Source organism: Cervus elaphus, chromosome 29, assembly GCF_910594005.1.
Source record: "Cervus elaphus chromosome 29, mCerEla1.1, whole genome shotgun sequence".
Taxonomy (NCBI): Eukaryota; Metazoa; Chordata; class Mammalia; order Artiodactyla; family Cervidae; genus Cervus; species Cervus elaphus.
In genome coordinates, this window is record NC_057843.1 from 13115404 (window position 1) to 13137958 (window position 22555).

A 22555-nucleotide genomic window follows, 5' to 3' on the forward strand; every position below is an offset into this window, starting at 1 on the left:
ATGCTGGATTATTTAGGTGTTATCATAGTGTTCTTAGGGAGGTAGAAGAATCAGAATGAGTAGAAGTTGGAAATGTGACCAAAAACAGCAAAAGGCAGGGAGCATGAGCCAAAGAATGTTCAAGGTGACTTCTAGAAGTTGAAGAAGTTAAAGAAACAGAGTCTCTTCTCAGTCTCCAAAGGAACCAGTTCTTGCCAAGACTTTAGCTCAGTGAGGCTGATTCTGGATTTTGACTTCCAAAACTATAAGAAACATGGTGTTTTACTATGGTAATGAGTTTGTGGTGATTTATTTAGTAGCAATAGGAAACTGATATAGTTCCTAATTCTGAAAGCAAAAAAAAAAAAAATGTACTAAACATAAGAATATAAATCAATAATATTTAAAATAACAGCAATAAAGAAAAATCAGCAAAACAGCTGGTACTTTGAAGAGAGCAATAAAATAGATAAATCTCTAGCAAGAATGACAAAGAAAAAAAGAGAAGATTCAAATTACTAAAATTACCAATATCAACAATTAAATAGAGGATTATCACTATAAAGGACCCCGAAGATACTAAAAGGATGACAAAGAAATGCTACCAATACCTCTACACACATATTATAAACTAGATGAAATGAGCCACTTCCTCAAAAACAAAGGCTTTCACAACTCACCTAATATAAGACAGATAGTCTGAATAGCTCTACAACTAACAAAGACATTTAATCTGCAATCATGAAAACAAACTCACTCTCAATAAATTCCCAATACCAACATTCTCACTGAATAATTCTACCGAACACTTAATTAACACTTATAAACTATTTGGGCTTCCCTGGTGGCTCAGTAGTAAAGAGTCTGCCTGTCAATGCAGGAGATGCAGAAGATGTGGGTTTGATCCCTGGGGCAGGAAGATACATGGAGTAGAAAATGGCAACCCACTCAGTATTGGAGTTTATTTTACTCTTCTTCTTGGTTGATAATCGCCATGGGAGCTCAAGATTTGAATTATTTCCTCTTTCATAATGTGTGTAAATACATAAAAGTATCACTCTTGTTTCTAAAATAACTATATCTCACAAATGTTGATATGTTTTATATTCATTTTCATATAGTTCAATGAAATTTTTGTTTTCCTGAGACTTCCTCTCTGATATCTGGATTATTTAGAAGTGTGCTTTTTTAATTTCCACATATTTTGGAGATTATCTTTTTTATTTTTCAGTGATTTTTAGGGTATTGTTTGACACACGCACATTTAGGATTATGTGTACTATTGGTGGAATGGCTCTTTTCAATCATTGTATAATGTCCTTCTCCATCTCTGGTGATGTTCTTTGGTTTTAAATCACATTTATTTTATACTCATAGAGACACTTTTGCTTTTTTTGATTGATATTTTCATTGTATGTATTTTCTACTTTTTTCTTTCAGTCTGCTTGTATTGTTATATTTGAAGTGAGTTCATTATAGACAGAATATAATTGGGTCATGTTTTTTAATTCCACTTTGCTAATCTCTCTTTTTTTTGTGAATCTAGAAATTTTATAATAGATATAGATATTTTAGAGCCTATGCATGCCATTTTCTTTTTTTCTGTTATTCCTCAGTTATTTCTTTGTACTTTCTTGCATATTTCTTGATCAAATTGAGAACTCTTACTTGATTTATCTATAGTGTTTTTGAGCATATATCTATGTATAGCGTTTTTGTTGTTTTCTCTAGGTGTTATGTTACATATATGTAGCTTATCACAGTCTGCAAGGGTTGAGGGACAGGTAGAAATCTTACTTCTCTTTGTGTTCCTTTGTTCTCCCTATTTATAAGCTAATTGTCTTAAATATTCTCTCTCTGTATAGAAAAATCACATCAGAAAGCATTATATCTTTTGTTTCAACCATCAAACACAATTTTAAAAACCCAAGAGTAAGAGGCATGCCTATTCCATTTTTCATATTATGTTTACCAAGTTATATTTTTCCTGATATCCTAAGATTGTTCCTTTCATTGTTCGCCTCTCTTTCAAGAACTCCGTTAGACTTTCTTTTAAGGTCGGCATCATGGTGAGAAGAGCTCCATTTCTTACCTTGTGCTGAGCTGTGCTTAGTTGCTCAGTCATATCTGACTCTTTACAACTCATGGACTGTAGCCCGCCAGGCTCCTCTATCCATGGGGATTATCCCGGCAAGACTACTGGAGTGGGTTGCTATGTCCTCCTCCAGGGGATCTTCCCAACCCAGGGACTGAAGTTTGAGGTTTATCTTGGGCTTCCCAGGTGACTCAGTGGGTGAAGAATCCACCCACAATGCAGTAGACACATTTTTCTTGGGCTCCAAAATCATTAAAGATGGTGACTGCAGCCATGAAATTAAGACCCTTGCTCCTTGGAAGAAAAGCTATGACCAAGCTAGACAGCATATTAAAAAGAAGAGACATTACTTTGCCATCAAAGGTCTGTCTAGTCAAAGCTATGGTTTTTTCAATAGTCATGTATGGATGTGAGAGTTGGACGATAAAGAAAGCTGAGTGCCTAAGAATTGATGCTTTTGAACTGTGGTGTCGGAGAAGACTCTTGAGAGTCCCTTGGACTGCAAGGAGATCCAACCAGTCCATCCTAAAGGAGATCAGTCCTGAATGTTCATTGAAAAGACTGATGGTGAAGCTGAAACTCCAGTACTTTGGGCACCTGATGGGAAGAACTGACTCATTGGAAAAGACCCTGACACTGGGAAAGAGTGAAGGCAGGAGGAGAAGGGGATGACAGAGGGTGAGATTGTTGGATGGCATCACCGACTCGATGGACATGAGTTTGAGCAGGCTCTGGGAGTTGGTGATGGACAGGGAGGCCTGGCATACTGCAGACTAGGGTGTCACAAAGATTCAGACACAACTGAGTGACTGAACTGAACTGAACACTGGTTTGATCCCTGGGTTGGAGAGATCCCTTCGAGGAAGGCATGGCAATCCACTCCAGTAGTTTTGACTGGAGAATCTCATGGACAGAGGAGCCTGGCGGGCTATAGTCCATAGGGTAGCAAAGAGTCAGACACAACTGAAGCGGCTGAGCAGGCACGCATGAGGTTATCTAAGCTCTCCGTCATCATGAATGATGTTTTTGCTGGGTATCGATCTTGAAACGTGTGTGTATGTGCATATTGTACATGCAAGCCTGAGAGCTTGGACAGCCAATGGTGTGGTTCTAGTTCAGAGGCCAGCAGGTTTGAGATCCAGGAAGAACCTGTGTCCCAGTTCAAAGGCATTCAGGCTTGAAGTTCTTTTATTGAGAAGGTCGGCCTTTTTGTTCTATTCAGGTTTCAGCTGATTGAATGAGCCTTACCAGCATTAGACAGGGTGATCTCCTTTACTGAGTCTACCAATTTAAACATTAATCTCATCTGGAGAAAACCCTCACAGAAACATCCATGATAACATTTGACTAAATATCTGGGCACCTCATGGTTCATTGGAACTGACGCAGAAACTTAACCATCACACTCAACAAAGAAGATTAGTTAACAACAATTCATTCAAAGAAGTGTTCAACATCCATTAACACGGATGATGATGAATACAATACAGACACAAGGACAGGTGCTAACTGAAGAGTAATAAATGTACTGAAAGGTAAAATGGCATGATCTATGCCTAACACTTGACAATATATGCCCACAAATCTGATTTAAAAGCAATACCTTAAAGTGATAAGAATAATTGAAATTATATGGTAAAATTTTAATTATTTTATTTTTAAAACAAAGTATGGTTGTATTGATTTTATAATGAAATCGGTATTTTTGAAAGTGATTTTATATTCACAAGTCAAATTTAAAAGTTCTTGACATGTTATGTGGAGAACGGAAATGTCCATAATCTCATCAATATTCATAATTATAGTTAATATTTTAGTCCATTTATGTGAAAGGAATATAAGACATCTTTCTCATTAATTAAATAAATATTTGTTGAATGCCAGCTTTGTTACCAGGCTCTAGTTTATATGGTTGGGATATAGCAGTAATCTACAGTGACAGTAGAATAACAAAACCCTTCATCCCTTGTGGAGCTTACATTCTAGTGATTATCTTTAATGTTCAGATGTTTGCTTTGCTTTACAATATGTCTGATCAAGAATTTTCATGTATTTTCCTGATTTTTAAAGGTACTATATTTTAATACAGGCATTATGTATCATACAATGGATACATAATTTTAAAAAAGCTTTTTGACTATTATCAAAGACTGGATGTCCTGTAATTTTTAATAATAAAATATTATTATAAATAACTTGAATATTCATCCATAAAGTTATTTTATTCTAGATTTGTGTCTTATTTAACCATAAGATATACCAGAAATTCAGTTACTAAGATAATGAGCGTATATTTTGAGACTCTGTTGTAGTTTGATAAATGACCCATCCAAGTATCCCTATTCATGCTTCTTTTTGTTTTCAGTGAAAGCAGGGATCTTTCAAAATTGAAATATTATTGACGTGCAATGTTTTATATATATAGTATATATATGTATATATATATATATAGTATATAGATGTACACTGCTATGATTCACACTTTTTATAGGTGATGGTAGATTTGTAGTCATTGTAAAATACTTGCCATATTCCCTGTGTTGTACATTATATCCCTGTATTTATTTTATAGCATGATAGTTTATAACTCTTAATCACCTACCCCTGTATTGCCCCTCCTCTTCCCCTCTCTCCACTGGTAACCACTAGTTTGTTCTCTATATCTGTGAATCTGCTTCTTTTGTGTTATATTCACTAATTTATTGCATTTTTTAGATTCCACATATAAATATTGATCTGACTTATTTCACTTAGCATAATGCCCTCCAAGTCCATCTATGTTGGCAAAATCATTCCTTTTTGGCTAAGTAGTATTTCATTATATACATGCATTTCACATCTTCTTTATCCATTCATCTGTTGATGGACACTCAGGTTGCATCCATATCTTGGCAGTCGTGAACAATGCTGCTATGAATATGTAGATGCATGTATAAGCTTTTTCTTTTTTAAAAAAATATGCATTTATTGAAGTATAGTTGATTTACAATGTTCTGTTAGTTTCTGCTATACAACAAAGTGGTTCATTTATACATATATGTACTTTTAAATTTTCTTTTCCTTTACAATTTATCCACAGGATACTGAATACTGTTCCCTACACTATACCTTTCTGTGCATCCATGCTATATATAGTAGTTTGCATCTGCTAATCCCAAACTTCCATTCCATCTCTTTCCCAACCCACCTCCCCTTTGGCAACCGTAACACTGTTTTCTATGTCTATGAGTCTGTCTCTGTTTCATGGGTAAATTTATTTGTATCATATTTTAGATTCCACATAAAAGTAATATCATATGGTATTTACCTTTCTCTTTTTAAATTATTTCACTTAATATTATAATGTCTGTGTCTATCCATGTTGCTACAAATGGCATTATTTGATTCTTCTTTTTGTGGCTGAGTAGTATTCCACTGTGTGTGTGTGTGTGTGTGTGTAAACACACACACACATCACCTCTTGATTGTCCACTTATCATTGACATTTATCTGCAGTGGACCTTTAGGCTGTTTCCGTATCCTGGGTGTTGTGAACAGTGCTGCCGTGAACATAGGGGTACGTGTATATTTTCAAATTATAGTTTTGTTTCGATGTATGCCCAGGAGTGGAAGTGCTGGGTCATATAATAACTCTGCTTTTAGTGTGTTAAGCAACCTCTATACTGTTTTCTGTAGTGGCTGTGCTAATTTATGTTTCCACCAGCAGTGTAGGAGGGTTCCATTCTCTCCACACCCTATCTACCATTTATTATTTGTAGATTTTTTAGTGATGGCCATTCTGTATGAGGTGCTACCTCATAAAAGTTTGGATTTACATTTCTCTATTAATTAGTGACGATGAGCATCTTCTCATGTGCTTATTGTCCATCTGTATGTCTTCTTTGGTTAAGTGGCTGTTTTGCCCATTTAAATTTTTATTATTATTATTGAGTTGCGTGGGCTATTTATATATATTTTGTGGGTTTCCCTGGTGGCTCAGACAGTGAAGAATCCACCTGCAATGAAGGAGACCCAGGTTCAGTCCCTGGGTTGGGAAAAATCCCCTGGAGAAGGGAATGGCTACCCACTCTAATATTCTTACCTGGAGAATTCCATGGACAGAAGAGTCTGGCATGCTACAGTCCATGGGGTTACAAAAGAGTCAGACACGAGGAACTAATTAAATCCTAGTTTGAATTTGTTGTATCATTTACAAATATTTTCTCCCAGTCCATAGGTTATCTTTTAATATTGTTTATGGTTTCCTTTGCCATACAAAATCTTGTACATTTGATTAGGTTCATTTGCTTATTTTTATTTTATTTCTATTGTCTTGGGACCTGACCTAAGAAAACATTGGTATGATTTGTGTCAGAAATCATTCGTATGATTTATGTTCTCTTCTAGAGGTTTTATGGTGTGTCTTATATTTAAATCTTTAAACAATTTTGAGTTGATTTTTGTGTATGGTAATAGGCTGTCTTTAAATTGCATTGATTTTCACGTGGTTTTCCAACTTTTTCCTCAGAATTGCTTTGGCAATGCTGTCTTTTGTGATTCAATATAAACTTTAGTTCTGTGACAAAAGACCTGGGTAATTTAACATTGTTTGTGGATTTTTTGATGATAGCCATTCTGGCTGATGTGAGGTGATATCTCATTGTAGTTTTGATTTGCATTTCTGTAATAATTAGTGATGCTGGACATCTTTTTATGTGCCTGTTGGCCATCTGTATGTCTTCTTTGGAGAAATGTCTATTTAGGTCTTCTGCCTGTAATTTTCTTTTTGAGCAGTGTCTTTGTTTTTGGTACCAGGGTGATAGTAGCTTCATAGAATGTCTTTGGGGATGTTCCTTCCTCTTCAATTTTTTGGATGAGTTTTTTAGAAAGGTTGGTTTATGTTCTTCTCTCTATGTTCAGTGGAATTCACCTGTGGAGCCATCTGGTCCTGGACTTCTGTTTGTCGGAACTTTATTACAGATTTTATTTCACTTCTAGTAATTGATCTGTTCAAATTACCTATTTCTTCATGATTCAATTTTGGTGGGCTATAGCTTCCTGGAAACATGTCCATTTATTCTAGGTTGTCAGATTTTTTGACATCTAATTGTTCATAGTACTCTCCAAGGGCTTTTTGCCTATTTCTGTAGTATCAATTATTATTTCTTATCTTTCATTTCTTATTTTATTTAAATCCTCTCTCTTTTCTTCTTGGTGAGCCTGGCCAGAGGTTTGTCAATTTTATTTATCCTTTCAAAGAACCAGATACTGGTTTTGTTGATTTTGTCTATTGTTGTTCAACCTCTATCTTATTTATTGCCTCTGATCTTTATTATTTCTTTCCTTTCTCTGACTTGAGGTTTTGTTTTTCTTCTTCTAATTCTTTTAGTTGGTAGCTTAGGTTGTTTGAGACTTTTCTTTTTCGTTTTCTTTTTAAGGGAGGCCTGTATCACCATGAACTTCACTCTAAGAACTAACTGCTCTTGCTGCATCCCAAAGATTCGCTATGGCTGTGTCCTCATTGCAGTGAAAGCAGGGAGGCCCCACCCAGCCTCCATGTACACACATCCACCAAATCCACAGCTGCTAAGGCCGGGCGTGTCCCCACCACGGGACACCTGTGGTTCACCTTGGTGTCCTGCAGGCACTGAGTTTGCAAAGCTGGCAGCTTGGCAGAAGTCCACAGATCCTACAGTCATGTGGAGAGGGCTCAGATGTCAGCCCTGCTTCCTAGATCACAAGCCTCTGGGAAGCATCTGACTTCAGCCCTGCCACAGCATGTGGGCACACCCCCACTCCTCCCCTCCACCCCCGCATTTGCTCCCTCCTTAGAGACAGCGCTGCATTGGCCGAGCGTGCTCAGAGAGGCTGTTTGATGGGCCCCACCCCTTCCTTCCTATACTCTTTAATAATGACCCTTCGCTCTCATGGTGGAACTGACCTACTCTGTACTGGTTGCCGCCATTCCACTCCAGCCCCTTCGGGCCTTCTTCATGCATCCAGCCACGGTTCTCTGCCTGGGTCTGTCCTCTGAAGCCTGGGTTCCAGCACCCTGACCCTGTGTGCACCAGCTGATGGTGTCTAGGGCTGGGGAGTGCAGGACGGTGGCACGGGCCATCTGCGCTGGTCTCTCTCTCTTCTGCCTGCTGCAGACTGGCTTCTACACTCTCCTCTTGAGCCTCTGAAGCTCACTTTCAGTCCAAGCTGCTCTTCCTGTGGGTGAAGGTGCTTTCCAAGGTGTGGGAACTTTTCCTCTTCCACAGCTCCCTCTCAGGGACACATATATGGTTCTGATCCCCCAACTTTTCTCTCTTTTGTCCTACCCAGTTACATGGAGTTCAGTTCTGCTAAGTTATTGAGTCATGTCCAACTCTTTGTGACCCCATGGACTGCAGCACACCAGGCTTCCCTGTCCATCACAAACTCCCAGAGCTTCCTCAAACCTGATGTCCATTGAGTCGGTGATGCCATCCAACCATCTCATCCTCTGTTGTCCTCTTCTCCTCCAGCCTTCATCTTTCCCAGCATCAGGGTCTTTTCCAAGGAGTCTGTTCTTTGTATCAGGTGGCCAAAAGTATTGGAGGTTCAGCTTCAGCATCAGTCCTTCCAATGAGCATTCAGGACTGATTTCCTTTAGGATGGACTGGTTGGATCTTCGTGCAATCCAAGGGAGTCTCAAGAGTCTTCTCCAACACCACAGTTCAAAAGCATCAATTCTTCAGCACTCAACTTTCTGTATAGTCCAATTTTCACATCCTCACATGACTATTGGAAAAACCATAGCTTTGACTAGATGGACCTTTGTTGGCAAAGTTTTGTCTCTGTTTTTTAATATGCTATCTAGGTTGGTCATAGTTTTTCTTCCAAGGAGCAAGTGTCTTTTAATTTTATGGCTACAGTCACCATCTGCAGTGATTTTGGAGACCAAAAAAAATAAAGTCTGTTATGGTTTCCATTGTTTCCCCATCTATTTGCTATGAAGTGATGGGACCAGATGCCATGATCTTAGTTTTTGAACATTGAGTATCAAGCCAACTTTTTTACTCTCCTTTTTCACTTTCATCAAGAAGCTCTTTAGTTCCTCTTTGCTTTCTGCCCAAGGGTGGTATCATCTGCATAACTGAGGTTATTGATATTTCTCCCAGCAGTCTTGACTGCAGCTGGTGCTTGCTTCATCCAACCCAACATTTTGCATGATGTACTTTGCATATAAGTTAAAAAGACAATGTGACAATATTCAGCCTTGATGTACTCCTTTCACAATTATAACCAGTCCGTTGTTCCATGTTTGGTTCTAACTGTTGCTTCTTGACTGGCATACACATTTCTCAGGAGGCAGGTTAGGTGGTCTTGTATTCCCATTTCTTTAAGAATTTCCCACAGATACATGGATCCTTCTGCACTTTTGGATATCTGAGATCTTCTGCCAGTATTCAGTAGCTTTTTTTTTTTTTTTTGGTTTTTACCACATATAGATGTATTTCTGATATGTTTGTGGGAGGAGGTCAGCTCCGCATCCTTTTAGCTTGACATCTTGATTGGAGCCCCTGTGCTTCTAATAGCAACACCTCTGAGTGTCCATCTTGCCTTATACAGATCTGAATAGAGTATTATATAATTATTCTCTAATCTTAGTTAAAAATGGCTATCCCAGAGTTCTTTCCCTTTCTTCTCTCTCTTTTCATGTGTATTTTCTGTGTGAAGATCACATCTTCTGCTTTTGTTTTCTTCATTTAAAATTATCTCTTTATAATATTTCTTTGTCTAATTAGCTACTAAAGGCTTCTTATTATAATGTTTAAGCTCTATACATAAGATGTTACTTGTACATATTTTTCCAATGTGTTCTTTTAATTATGATTGTCTCAGAGGCATTACTACTCTTGTTATTGTTATTACCAGTGCTGCTAGCATCACAAGAACTGTTTTTATGTTGTTGAGTCTGCCAGTCTTCCAGTATGCTGATTTCTAACATAGAGAGTCATATTTTCTGTGGATGTTAGCTGAATCTTCTCAGTTTAGGAGTTTTAAAAACTTACTGTATTCACATTAAATCTGAAATCACTGTATGTATTGTTATGGGGTAAGAATCCAAATTTTTTTTCCTCTTTTCAATTCTGATTCTCCCAGCACTTTACAAAATAAATCTTTAAAAGTTTACTTTTATTTATTTTTATTTTATGACTGTGCTGAGCTGCATGAAAGTAAAAGTGAAAGTGAAGTTGCTCAGTCCAGCTCTCTGGGACCCCATGTACTGTAGCCTACCAGGCTCCTCTGTCCATGGGATTTCCCGGGCGAGAGGACCAGAGTGAGTTTCCATTTCCGACCCCGGGATAGAACCCCAGTCTCCTGCATTGCTGGCAGACGTTTTACCGTCTGAGCACCAGGGAAGCCCCATATGGGAGTGCTGAGCTGCACATGGGATCTTAATTCCCCAACCAGAGGTCAAACCCAGGCCTGCAGTAGCAGTGTTGTGTCTTAGTCACTGGACTGCAAGGAAAGTTCCCCAGCACTTTTAATTTACTAATTCTTGTTAAGTCATTGATTCATATAACCTCTGACTTTTACAGAATCATTATCTAGAATAAGGGGAGCCATTTTTAAGCAGATATAATTTATATTTTACTATTGCACATATATTTCAGCTAAGTTTTTCCTCTGTGTATTGTATTCTCATTGATCACAGAGTGATAAGTGAGTAAAAAGATAACTGTCTAATCAACTAGATGAGTTAATAAGCCCTGATAGTTAATATGGTAGAGATGCCAGAGCAGTTTAACCACTTTAACATCCATATCTTAACATCCACCGTAACATCCATATCTTAACTATGGAAAAAAGAAAATTATGAAACATTTAAGAGGCAAGATGTAATCACATGCAAGTATTGAACCCAAAGCTAATTTGCTTTATTTGTTCATAAGTTTCTATAGTGTGTTTTTTTTTTCCCATTCCAGAAGTCACTTTAATTTTTTTTTTTAATCATTTGTGATCAAGATTCTGATTCCTTTTTTGACATTTAACTGCTAACAACTTTCAAGCTCCATCCTTCTCCTTCCTCTCTATCTGGACAATCTGATAAGAAAAACTAAGTGTTTCTTCCCATGACTGCAGTGAGAAGTTCAGAATGCCCAACCTCACCCCAGAAGCTTCAGCCTTTATACCCCCAATCACCATAACACTCTAAGTCAGTCAGCCCTTCCTTCTCTCTCAAACCATATTTGGAAATACTTAGAAGAAAATATGTTATTAGCCTCTTGATACATGTGTGGCATCAACAATCTGAATATCTAAACCAATTTGGGGATCCAACCTGCCCCTGTGGAGATAACTACAATACACTCAGTTTGATCTCTCTAGTAGTGACCAGGTACAATCCTGACCAATCAATTGTTGTTACTGATTATTAAATCTGAATTTCCATTTACCCAAGTGGTTTGTTTACTTTTTATCTCCTTTATTTATTTATTTTAATTTAAAAAGTAAGTTTCAACTGAAGAGAATAATTATAATCATTACCTTGCCCAATAAGTTGGTAAGTCCTTCTTTCTTGAAAGATAAAAAAGTTCTAAAAGTGATTTAGTTATTTCTATTTTGTGCAAGGAAGAGAATGGTAATAACACAATAATAGAAAATAGAGATGAGTGATGTGAGAAACTGATGAATTATACAGAGCCTATAAATACTTTTGGAGATATCCAGAGAAATCATACATGAGATGAACCTAGGTAACTTCAAAGACTTATTAGTGTTTTGAAAAAAGGAAGAAGATACTGACAGTAATGTGCATTTTATAAAGCATTTATGCAAAGAAGTAGTTGATAAGAAGCAGGAACATACTTTGTTTTATAATTCTATGAAATTAAAAATCCTGGGCACATTACCTTATTCTATGATGAAAATAATCTAAAGAAAAAAAATCAATTTTCTTTTTTCTCCTTGATTCTTTATTTTTTCCTTCTCTGTTTATGTTTACATATATGGCCCTTATTCCATGGGTGACTTGAATTCACTTACTAGAAAATTCATTAACATAAAATTTGCTCTCTTTGACTTACTGCAGTTTCCTCCCAAAATGATGTCCTTGCTAAATTATAATGAATTTCAAAATTTGGAAATTAAATTTAAAAGGGAAGTTTATTCTTATTTACCATATTTCCCATAAATAGGAGTGCAGCAAGTTCAAATCACAAGATCAATATTCAGAAGCAGAGATTTGAATATAACCAATTAGGTTTCAATCCTTCTCTCATCTTTGAAATTCAGTTTGTAAAAGTTAAAGGGTTTTATCTCCATATTTCTAGTCCTCATTCCATTCAGCATTGGCACTGATGTGTCTGTCTAGCCATTTACCTCTAGTATTTCATACTGTTGCATCTGAACAAATGGTTTCACTTGGAGGAATTTTAGATACATGTTTTTATGTGTACATATATATGTATCTATGTGTATAAATATATATGTATCTGTATATATATGTATGCACGTGTGTGTGTGTATGTATGTACACACACATTAATTATGTAAGTAGCAAACACCATAACTTAGTCCATTACTTTTCCTGGTGCCATTACTTTACATCAATCCATTTTTAATTGCGAAATGATAAAGCCTATTTTCTCCTTCTCTATTTTTATTCCTATTTCTCCTAAATCTTGTATGTCTCTTCATTGCTAAGGAATGAAAGCAGTGTTGCATTTGCACATACGACTTTAAAGTTTAAGTGAAACATCACTTTTGAAAGCTTCACTCTGTTTTCTTAAGACTGCAGTTTCTAAAATGCGAACATGGCTGTCTGATAGATTTAGAAGGCTAAGACGTTGATAAATGTATTAAAATTAATTTAGTCTTGTGATATAGAGGCTTTGCTATTGAGCCAGACTTAATCTGGTCAATCTCCTCTACTCTAGAGGTCAGAAAGTACTTCATTGAAAGATGTCAAGAAGGTTGGCTTTCTGCAACATCATCTCAGACACTGTCTACATATGTTTGAATCTTCACATATTGTAAACATGGGATACACACACACACACACACACATACTGAAAAATAATACATATTTGCTTTTAGAAATTTAATTGTTTTCAAATGTGTTATGACATATAGTTGTAAAATTGCCCAGTGGTTTCTGAAAGAGAAAATCATTTTACTGTTGAAAAACTGTTTTTCAAGTTTTGGTTTCTTCTTTACATCAAGGGTAGGATATGAGGGAGAAAAAGAGGATTGTATTTTCAAACTGTCATTTAGATATGAGTTTGAGAATTGTTAATACTGTAAAATAAATGAACAGGGGAAATTGGCATATATACAGTTCAAGGAAGAATTTGGTTAAATGATCACCTGTCATGCTTTAGAGAATTTTTGAAACTTAGACTGGGAATTTGAGACCTAATTTTTCTCAATCATACCTCGGGATCCTTATTAAGGTTTTTTCTGACTGCACTGCACAAAGGTCATAATCATACCTCTGTACTTTTGGTTGTAGGGGAAACAATTAATACATTTATGGAAGGGTAGTGGGTAAATATGTTTCAAGGGCTACTAAAATGTTCAAAGTCTCATTGCATGATCTAACTTGTAAGAATGGAGCAAAAGATTACAGTAAGAGGGAAAAGAACATGTAACATAAATGTTATGTTTTTCATATTAAAATATTTTCATTCAAATTAATTGAAATTGAGAATATTATGACATATGAAAACATGACATATGAAGCCACTAAAATTTTTCACATGCTACTTAAAACCATATACATATCTCTTTTATAAGATGAAAGCAAGACAAAATATGTAAATATATAAGGAAGCCATCTCAGAGGCTAAAGAGTTGTTTCCTGAAGGTGATGTGCAGGAGGACATAGTGATTTAGGGTATTTTTGACTAGGAGGATAACTTTTCCCCAAACCAAATATTCATGCATGTCCAAATAGAGATATAGTTAAAAGGGTGTGATATAAAGTGGGTATGTTAGGGCATTTCCTTTGAGAAAAATAAACTACTGCTGAGAGACAGTTGGTTTAGGTAAACTTAATATGAGACTGCAGAATTCTGGGGAGTAACTGATGAGGTAAAGAAAGCTCCAGACCTGGGCAACATTCCTACCCCAACAGTCAACTAGAGTAGAGGAATATTGGAAGTTGTACCCATGATGTCTTAGAGGTGTACAAGTGGATTGTACTCGATCACATCTGAACACCACGGACAGACCACGCACCTGCAGGATCAGTACGCCCTGCCTGAGAAAACCAACTGCAATGAAATACTTTTGAATTGAGAAGCATCTGGAAATTGAGGATATCAGAGAAGCTGCTTGCTGGTGCAGAGGTGAGTTTTGGGGTATCCCTACTTGGACAGAGATTGGGCTGATTGAGATAAGCTTTCTATGAGGAGGAAGGGGGTATAGAAGACTCCAGTCACTTAGTGGAGAAAGGCTAAAGTTACCATTTTTCTTCTAGAGGAGACCAGTTATGCCTGAGGAAACAGATCCTGCAAATAACAAATGACTCATCTATAGGAGCCTCAGGCTCACCACAATTTTCATGAGGTAATTATGGCATAAATTTTCTGCCTATCTGAGCAATGGCTTCTGCCTTTATGTTGGTTTCTTTCTCACCTGGAATGATTCAGGAAGTGGAGGGTAGAATGAGAAATCATCTAACCCTGAAGAAGGAAGGAATGCAGCCCAGAAAGTTATTGCCAAACAGGAAGCTAGGAGTCCCTTCAACTTTTAAAAGACTGGACTAAAGCAAACATGGATATCAGTAGAAATTCTCTTTAGTGGTAACCATTATGATGAAACCTGAAATTATGCATTGTGGAAAATAAATTATAGATAAGTAGGTGGATAGATAGATTTCTTCTGGTTTTATGTCATATTAAGAGCATGAGGCCATTTTCTCAAAGGGAACAAAAATGTCTTAAGACACTCTGCTGGGTGAGGGGTGTGAAGAATAGGATAAGCCACACTGACTGGGGCAGTGAATGAAGCTGTGGGAGCCAGTGGTTTTAGCTGAAAGCAGAAAAGACTGAGAGGTTAACTGTCAGAGGCAGAAATAACTGTCAGATGGTACTTGAGAGTATTGGGAGGGGCACAGAATAGAGCCCGCGTAAGAGTTCCACAGGCATTGGCTGCTCTCAGGGAGAAACCCTTCTGTTTTCAACCTAGTCTGAAGCATGTCTGGTCAATAAGGCTCTGTGCTCTGCTGGTGAGTCTCCTAGCAGTAGTGTCTGGGAATAAAGAAGGTGAGAAGAAAAGAAGGAAACATTTCTCTTCCGTGCCACCTACCAGGCTTTCACCAGAAATTAAGTCTACACATGGAAGTCTCCATCATGGTGCCTAAAAAAGAAAAAGAAAAGAAAGTGAAGTCACTCAGTTTTGTCTCAAGATTGTATAAATATTCAGTATCTGTGTTGTGTGTGTGGGGGGCAGGGGGCGGTGTACAGACATAAAGATTCACTTGTTTTCCGCTTTTTTCTTCTTAGCTAACCTGACCACAAGATGACGCCCATGTTATCTGCTGGAGATAGCCTGATCAAAAACACTATTATTGTGGAGATGATTCTTTTTATCTCCTGTAATCCCTTACCTTTCCTCTGTCCAACCATTAAAGGGAGCAGTTGCCTAAAGGTGTATGATATGCAGGTCCAGATGCTAAAGAATACACAGATGAGTTAGAGGCAAGAAGAATTCTTGGTGTTCTGGGGGACACTTGCCTGCCCCCTGCTTACCTGTGGGCACTGTACATTGTCAGCCCCAACATGATACCCATGTGGAAAAGGATGACATCGAGCAAAGAGCATAGGTGGAAACTTGTTCTCCCCACAACACATCCTCAGCTGCTTTTGACGCCAAAGCTTAAAGGGAGAAAGAAGACTTGCTTCCAATGGCTGGCACCACTCTCGGCATCCACCTCTCAGATTCATAGAGAGGTAAGGGGAAGGAGGAAGGCAGGTGGCTTTCTAGGGGAAACACGGTAAGTGCTTGAGGACCAAGAGGCTCATTTTGAACTGGGCGCAGCAAACTCTGTCATTCCAATAGTGATGCTCCCATATTTAAGAGGCCAAGTAAAGTCTCAGCTTGGGTTTCTCTGGCATCCTCGGATATTGGAGTTTTCATGTGAATTACTAAGGATTGTCCAGTTTTACCTAAGGGGGAAAAAATATTTCCAAGATGCATCAAGGTTATCTTGAAGCTGAATCTTATCATTTCCTAATTTTCATTAGTACCATGAGTGCAAAAGTGCTAATAAGCAGGAGATATTTTTAAAATGAGCTCTGGAGAGAAGGATACTGCAACTTTTGACAAAGGGAATGCAGAGGCCAATAGATTATTTGGGAGCCAGGGGGTATGGCTGTGATTTACAAATGGAACTCTGGAAAGATAGACTCTACAGATTGATCTGAGTGTCACATAGACTCTACAGATTGATCTGTTTATCTGTTGTAATAAACACAGGGTAACCCCACGAGTGGAGTGTGTAGCCCTCTTGCTCTCAGAACAATATTTTAGCAGGGCCTTGGTTTATCCACAGAATGGCTAGAGGGTTTGGGACCAGTGTCTGGTTAGGTTAAGTACTAAATAATTTTCTAGCAAGAAAAAAAAAAAGGTAGAAGGTGCAATAAAACAGGAAAACTTGCTACCTAAGCTTTATGATACATAGTATATAACATGTTCTCACCCATGCTTCAGTCATAGTACTGGAAGCTAAGGATTACCTATCTGAAATTTAACCTAAGAATTTCTTTTAGGCGTGTATTGAGACTTTTTCCCATTTGTTTCTACTCTCATTAGCCCAGGGCTGCTAGGTTCTTAAAGAGAAGAAAGAGGTGTCAAATTAACAGGGAATTAAAATAGTAACATTCGTGTACAGATACAAGGAATCAGTGTCTTTTAAAGGAACAATAACAGAAATAATTAAGATGACTAATGGTCAGAGGAGAAAGAGAGAACAAAGCAGAAAGAAGGGAAAAGGTGGCAAGCAGCGATTTTAGGAGAGAGAAGGAGCAGAAACCCCTGGAGGAGAAATAGGCTCCTGGGTCAGGGCAGAGCTGAGCTGTAACACACACTGAAATGGAGGGTGGTGGTCACACAACCTCCTGTGAGTCTAGTGTGCAGAGTGGACCAGGATTGGCCTCTCGTTGTGTCTTGGTAGCAGGAAGGAAAGAGCACTTCTGTTCAATCTGGGGATTGAACACTTCTGGGGAAGGAAAAATGAAAGTAAAAGACGTGTTCTCTCTCTCCTCAGATGATACAGGCATAGGAAATTAAACAGTAGTGAATGAGTAATGCTGAAGCCTAGAAGCAGCAGCTGTAGAGAAGCCAAGGAAGGCCCAGGTGCTAAACCAGCGCCCGGGAGATACCCACCTTGCTGGACAATTAGTAAGTGCTTCCCAGGTGGGACATCTAAGTCCGTCTAGATATCTGATTTCAGCCCAGACTGTGGCTCCTGCCACTGATGCTAATGGTCCCTGTTCAGACATTCCTGGTGAAGGAGAGACACTGGCTTCCTTATGGACATTTCCATATGCAGGATAAATGTGAAATTCATGACCAATAGAGATTTATAGCTGCTCAAGGTAATTATTTCTGAGAATGTTTGGTCCGAGTGTTCCCTGTGAAGTGAAAGTGTCAGTTGCTCAGACGTGTCTGACTCTTTGTGGCCTGTGGACTGTAGCCTGCCAGGCTCCTCTGTCCATGGAATTCTTCAGGCAGGAGCACTGGAGTGGGTTGCCTTGCCCTCCTCCAGGGGATCTTCCCGACCCAGGGGTTAGACCCAGGTTTCCTGCACTGCAGGCAGATTCTTTATTGTCTGAGGCACCAGGGAAGCCCAAGTATTTCTTAGACACTCAAAATTAAAGGAGATTCCCTGGGAATTTCAGCTGTGTCACTGAGTGGAGAGTTCTCTTCGTTGAGTAACTGATTACCATGTGGAACTCTTATTCCATATGAAAATGCATGAGCTTTTTTCCCAGCTCTCACAGTCCAAGGGCTGTGAACAGCAGTTACCAAGAACAGAAGTTAGCAGCCTTGACAGTCTTTTGTCTTTTCTGTGAGTACTTTCCTCTGAAGCAATCTTGAATACCCTGTGAAAGGGAAAAAAAACAAAACAAAACCTCATTTTGCCTCTTTCAAGGACTCTTTGAGAACTTCTTAGAGATTTGTCACTTGGAGGTGTGACTACTCTATGCACACAAATTATTGGAGGCCCAGAGACCAGAATAGAACCAGAACCCAAGAGTGCGGGAAAGGCAGCCGTGAGTTACAGACCCCGAGCCCTCAGGCTTGCAAAGGCTGAAGGATCCTGACTTGCAGTGTCCCATTGCAGTAGCCCTCAGGTAGCAGAGAGCCCTCGGTGTGACAGGGAACAGAAGGGCTTGGATTTAATATTTCCCAGTTGCCTGGGTCCAGGAAGAAAGACATTATTGCCTTCCTTGGCAAGGGAGCAATAATATCCCCAAGAATCTAAAAAGAAATGATACAATACAGAAACAGACTTCAGAGAACAAACTTTTGGTTGTCATGGGGGGAAGGATGAAGGGAAGGGATGGTTAGGGAATTTGGGATGGACATGTACACACTGCTATATTTAAAACGGTTAACCAACAAGGACCTACTGCAGAGCACAGGGAACTCTGCTCGATGTTATGTGGCAGCTGGATGGGAAGGGGGTTTGCAGGGGCCACTGGATACATGGATATGTATGGCTGTGTCCCTTTGCTGTCCACCTGAAATGGTCACGGCGTTGTTAATTGGCCATGCTCCAATTCAAAACACAAAGCTTAAAAAAATAATGTCCCAAGTGGGAAGAGAACAGCCATGCCCTCTCAAGGTGAGAAGCCCACAGGGTATCCCTCATCTTTTCAGGCCCAAGAATTTGAAATTATGGCTGAGACATTTTTTAGATAAGCAAATATGCAGTCAGAATAAGGGATATCTCTCAACAAGAAAATTCTCTGTTATTGACCTCTGCAGGAACCAGTTCTTTTAAATGTTAGAGGTGCCAGAGTAACCAGATTGAAAAAGGACCAAATTTGCTAAGAGTTCTTCCATTAACCCACTTGCTCTAAAATGTATTTCCTTAGTAACGTGTTTTATTTTTGCATATTTTGGATACAGGGTCAAGAATGGGAATCTGACCACCCAACCTAAGATCCTCATCTATAAAGAGGCTACCCTGCCTTAGTCCAACTGAGGTCACCATCTTGAACTCATAAAGGTTCAGAAGAGAACACAAGCCCTGTGTCCAGGTCAAGAGCTTTGGAATCAATCACTCTTGAATAAAAATTCAAATGCTTTCACTAGATATTAGACCTCATGTGATTGTCTTACTTCCCCAGACTTCAATGTGTACTTTTGTAAAATGGGGATAATGTTAGATACAATCAATTTTTGTAAAACATATCACATATGTACTCAAAACACTTGGCATCATGTACTATATATACTGTATTTCCAAAATGGTAGTTTGGTTATTTGTCCTAATACTGCTTTTGGGGATGACTGAAGTATGACTCTATTAACATGAACCATCTAGAAAAAAACAAGTTTATAGAGATAGTTGGTTTCCTGGGGCTGGGGATGTGAGCTGGGATTGGTTGCAAATGGGTTCAGTGGAATTTTATGGGATTAACATTTTAAAACTGCTTCATGGTAATGACTGTCCAATTCTGCAAATTTACTTAAAAAATATTGAATTACACTCTTCCAGTAATTTTCTGGTACATCCCTATAAAGCTGTTAAAACTGATTTAAAGAAGAAAATCACTCAGGTAAATGCAATGAAGGAAATAAGTTGGCTACTGTGATCAAGAACAAAGGTAAGGGGACAGTTAGATACAGTTCTCAGAAAGAGTGCCTTGCTAATAAAATAAGCAGGTGGCCTTAGCTGAGGCTGAGCTCCAGTTCAGAAGGTAAGAGGTAGCTTTGTGTGAACTGGGCTAACAGCTCACTGGCTAACCACATAGGTATCTGGACCACAATCCTGCCGTGTATCTCTCAGCTGTGTGATCTTGAAAAAGGTACCTACCATGTTACGTGCCTCTGAAGAGAGACTAATGCATACTGTTATATAGACAAAAATGATGTTCATTTTCTGGCAAATGAACAAATAAGTTAACTGTTATTAACCAGTTATAGATTGCTGGTCAGGAGATTTATGATGCTTCAGTGAGTATTTTTGTGGTTAAACCTATGCACATACGCCTGATTCTTTCCTCAAGATAAATTCATAAAGATAATACTAAAGTTCATTAAAAATACATATTTTAGGTATTTGATACCTCTTGACACATCAGGAAATGCTTAGTCACATAGCTAAGTATATGGCGACTGGAAAGAATATTAATACACCATCTAACAAAAATTCTGTTTTGCCCTATAAGGGTAGGGGCTAATCTCATTCATCTTTTTAGTCCCAAAATTATTGACAATAATGTTTTACACACTTTAAAAAATATATATATCTGTTCAATTGCCCTGGGTCTTAACTGTGACATGGGATCTTTGGTTGTGCCATGAGAACTCCTAATTGTGGCATGTGGGATCTCGTTTTCTGACCAGGGATCAAACCTGGGCCCCCTGCATTGGGAATGAGGAATCTTAGCCACTGGACCATCAGGGAAGTCCCTTGTTTTACACTTTTAATTAGATGTTCATTGAATGAATGACTGACTAAATCTTCCAGAGACAAGGATGGCTTAGTATTTGGATAATTTCTTTAGTGACCAGAGGTACATAGACAGTTTAGTGAAGCCCTGTGTGTAGTTTCCTCCTGGAAGGTTTCACTCCTGAAGTGGAAAGAAGGTCTGACTCTCCAGAGAAAATATTGGAAAAGAAACTGCAGATGAGTGATTATGTTGCAAGGGCATTATCTCCTTCAACTCTTGGGTTCTCTGCGATTCTTTTTTCTGTTAAGTCACCAAGAGGGATCCATTTTATGCTTTTTGAGATAATTTAGGAATAGGAAAGGGACAAAAAAAGATGAGTCAGTGATAATTAGAATATAAAATCACCAGTTGATAATGCATTAGACCTTCTAGTAGGTTAGACATAACTTTGAAGATGAGTGAGTGCAGTTTGATGTAGTTAACAAGTCTTCATGGTGCTTTCATAAATATGTAGCCTGAAGTAGAATTATGAATGGAGGAAACACATATTTTGTGTTCCAGGGTGTATTTTCAATTACCTCCTCTGTCCTTGGTGGCCCCTTTCCTACTCAGATATATGCTGGCCTCCCAAGCATTTTTCCTTTCTCCCCTCATTTTTCCTTTCTCTCCTTTCCATCATTACACACTCTCGGACAAGCAATTGATATGTTACTTTTTTCTTAACTCTTTCTTTAGTATACTTCTAAATATTTTAACAGAAAGTTGATTGTGTATATATGTATATACACACAAACATATATATGGATATAAAATGTGTATATACATAGACATATTTTAGATTACTAAGGAGTATGCATAGTTGTATATTATATATAATTATACTTTTTTATTATATAGACATTAATATAAACAACTCATGAGTGTGTGTGTGTAGTTGACACAAATGAAAAACTTTTCTTCGATTTCACTTGATTTCTATTTAATTTTCAGAAATATTTTTCAGTGTTGAATACGTGTCATGATTCATTATAAATGGTCAGATAAAAGATAATATTTTAACGTGAAAACATGTAAGTTTACCTATATTCACACTCTTGAAAGTAGTTCATAAAACTTAAAAATTTATTAATAAAATATATTTTTATATAAAGCAAGAGAGCCACCATTGGTATTTTATGTGAACTCACTAGTGAGGGGAATGCTGTGCCCCTGCTCACAAGGACTTCTTCAAGTATGTTGCCTGCCTGGAAGGTCAAACAAAACCAGTTTTTTAAAGAAATCTTGATCTGATGTATGCTTATATAGAAGAAGAGATGACAGTCCTCAGCAGTCATGGCAATAACTTAATTTACTTAGGAGAGAAAGATAAGTGACAGGTAGAGAAAATTCCTGTCAAGACTTGGAGACCTTGAGATGAAAGTGAAACTCTTTTTTATATAACCAAAGGTCAGATCCTTAGTACTTTTGAGAAGCGCTCCTTGATGGTCTCTTTTTATTCATTGGTGTCAAAATGAAATTGAATGAGTCTTAAATTTTCACTCAGTTTTAATGGAATCAGAACCTCCAGTACATGAGGCAAAAAGACCAGAAGTACAAAACTGTGAAAAATTAGGCTCAGTTTATGATTTATTTACAACAACAAGTTAAAGATATTTATTTGTCTTTTTGGACCTCTTTTTAATATAGGAAAATTTCTATAGTTTTTGATGGTATAATGGATTTGGTCCGTTATCAATATTGTAAAATTATGACATGTTCTTTCATCCTAAACTATGTTATTGACTATTAAGTGTCACTGTTTACCATTATGGATCTTTTGTTTTATTAGAATGCTGTAGTCATTCAAGGAATCTCAAAAACAGTTACGTACTGTGATACATATTTTGACAGCTAAATA

At 37.8% G+C, this 22555-nt stretch overlaps 1 long non-coding RNA gene across 1 annotated transcript in view; it reads left to right on the top strand.

The window, feature by feature from the left end:
* The window catches only part of LOC122685995, a 225212-nt gene extending 205924 nt beyond the window's left edge, over positions 1-19288 (top strand). The window contains exons 4-7 of the long non-coding RNA XR_006338602.1: positions 14210-14376; positions 14508-14596; positions 15535-16025; positions 19169-19288. This is a non-coding gene — a long non-coding RNA (uncharacterized LOC122685995). The remainder of the gene's footprint in view (positions 1-14209; positions 14377-14507; positions 14597-15534; positions 16026-19168) is intronic.
* Positions 19289-22555: the final 3267 nt, after the last annotated feature.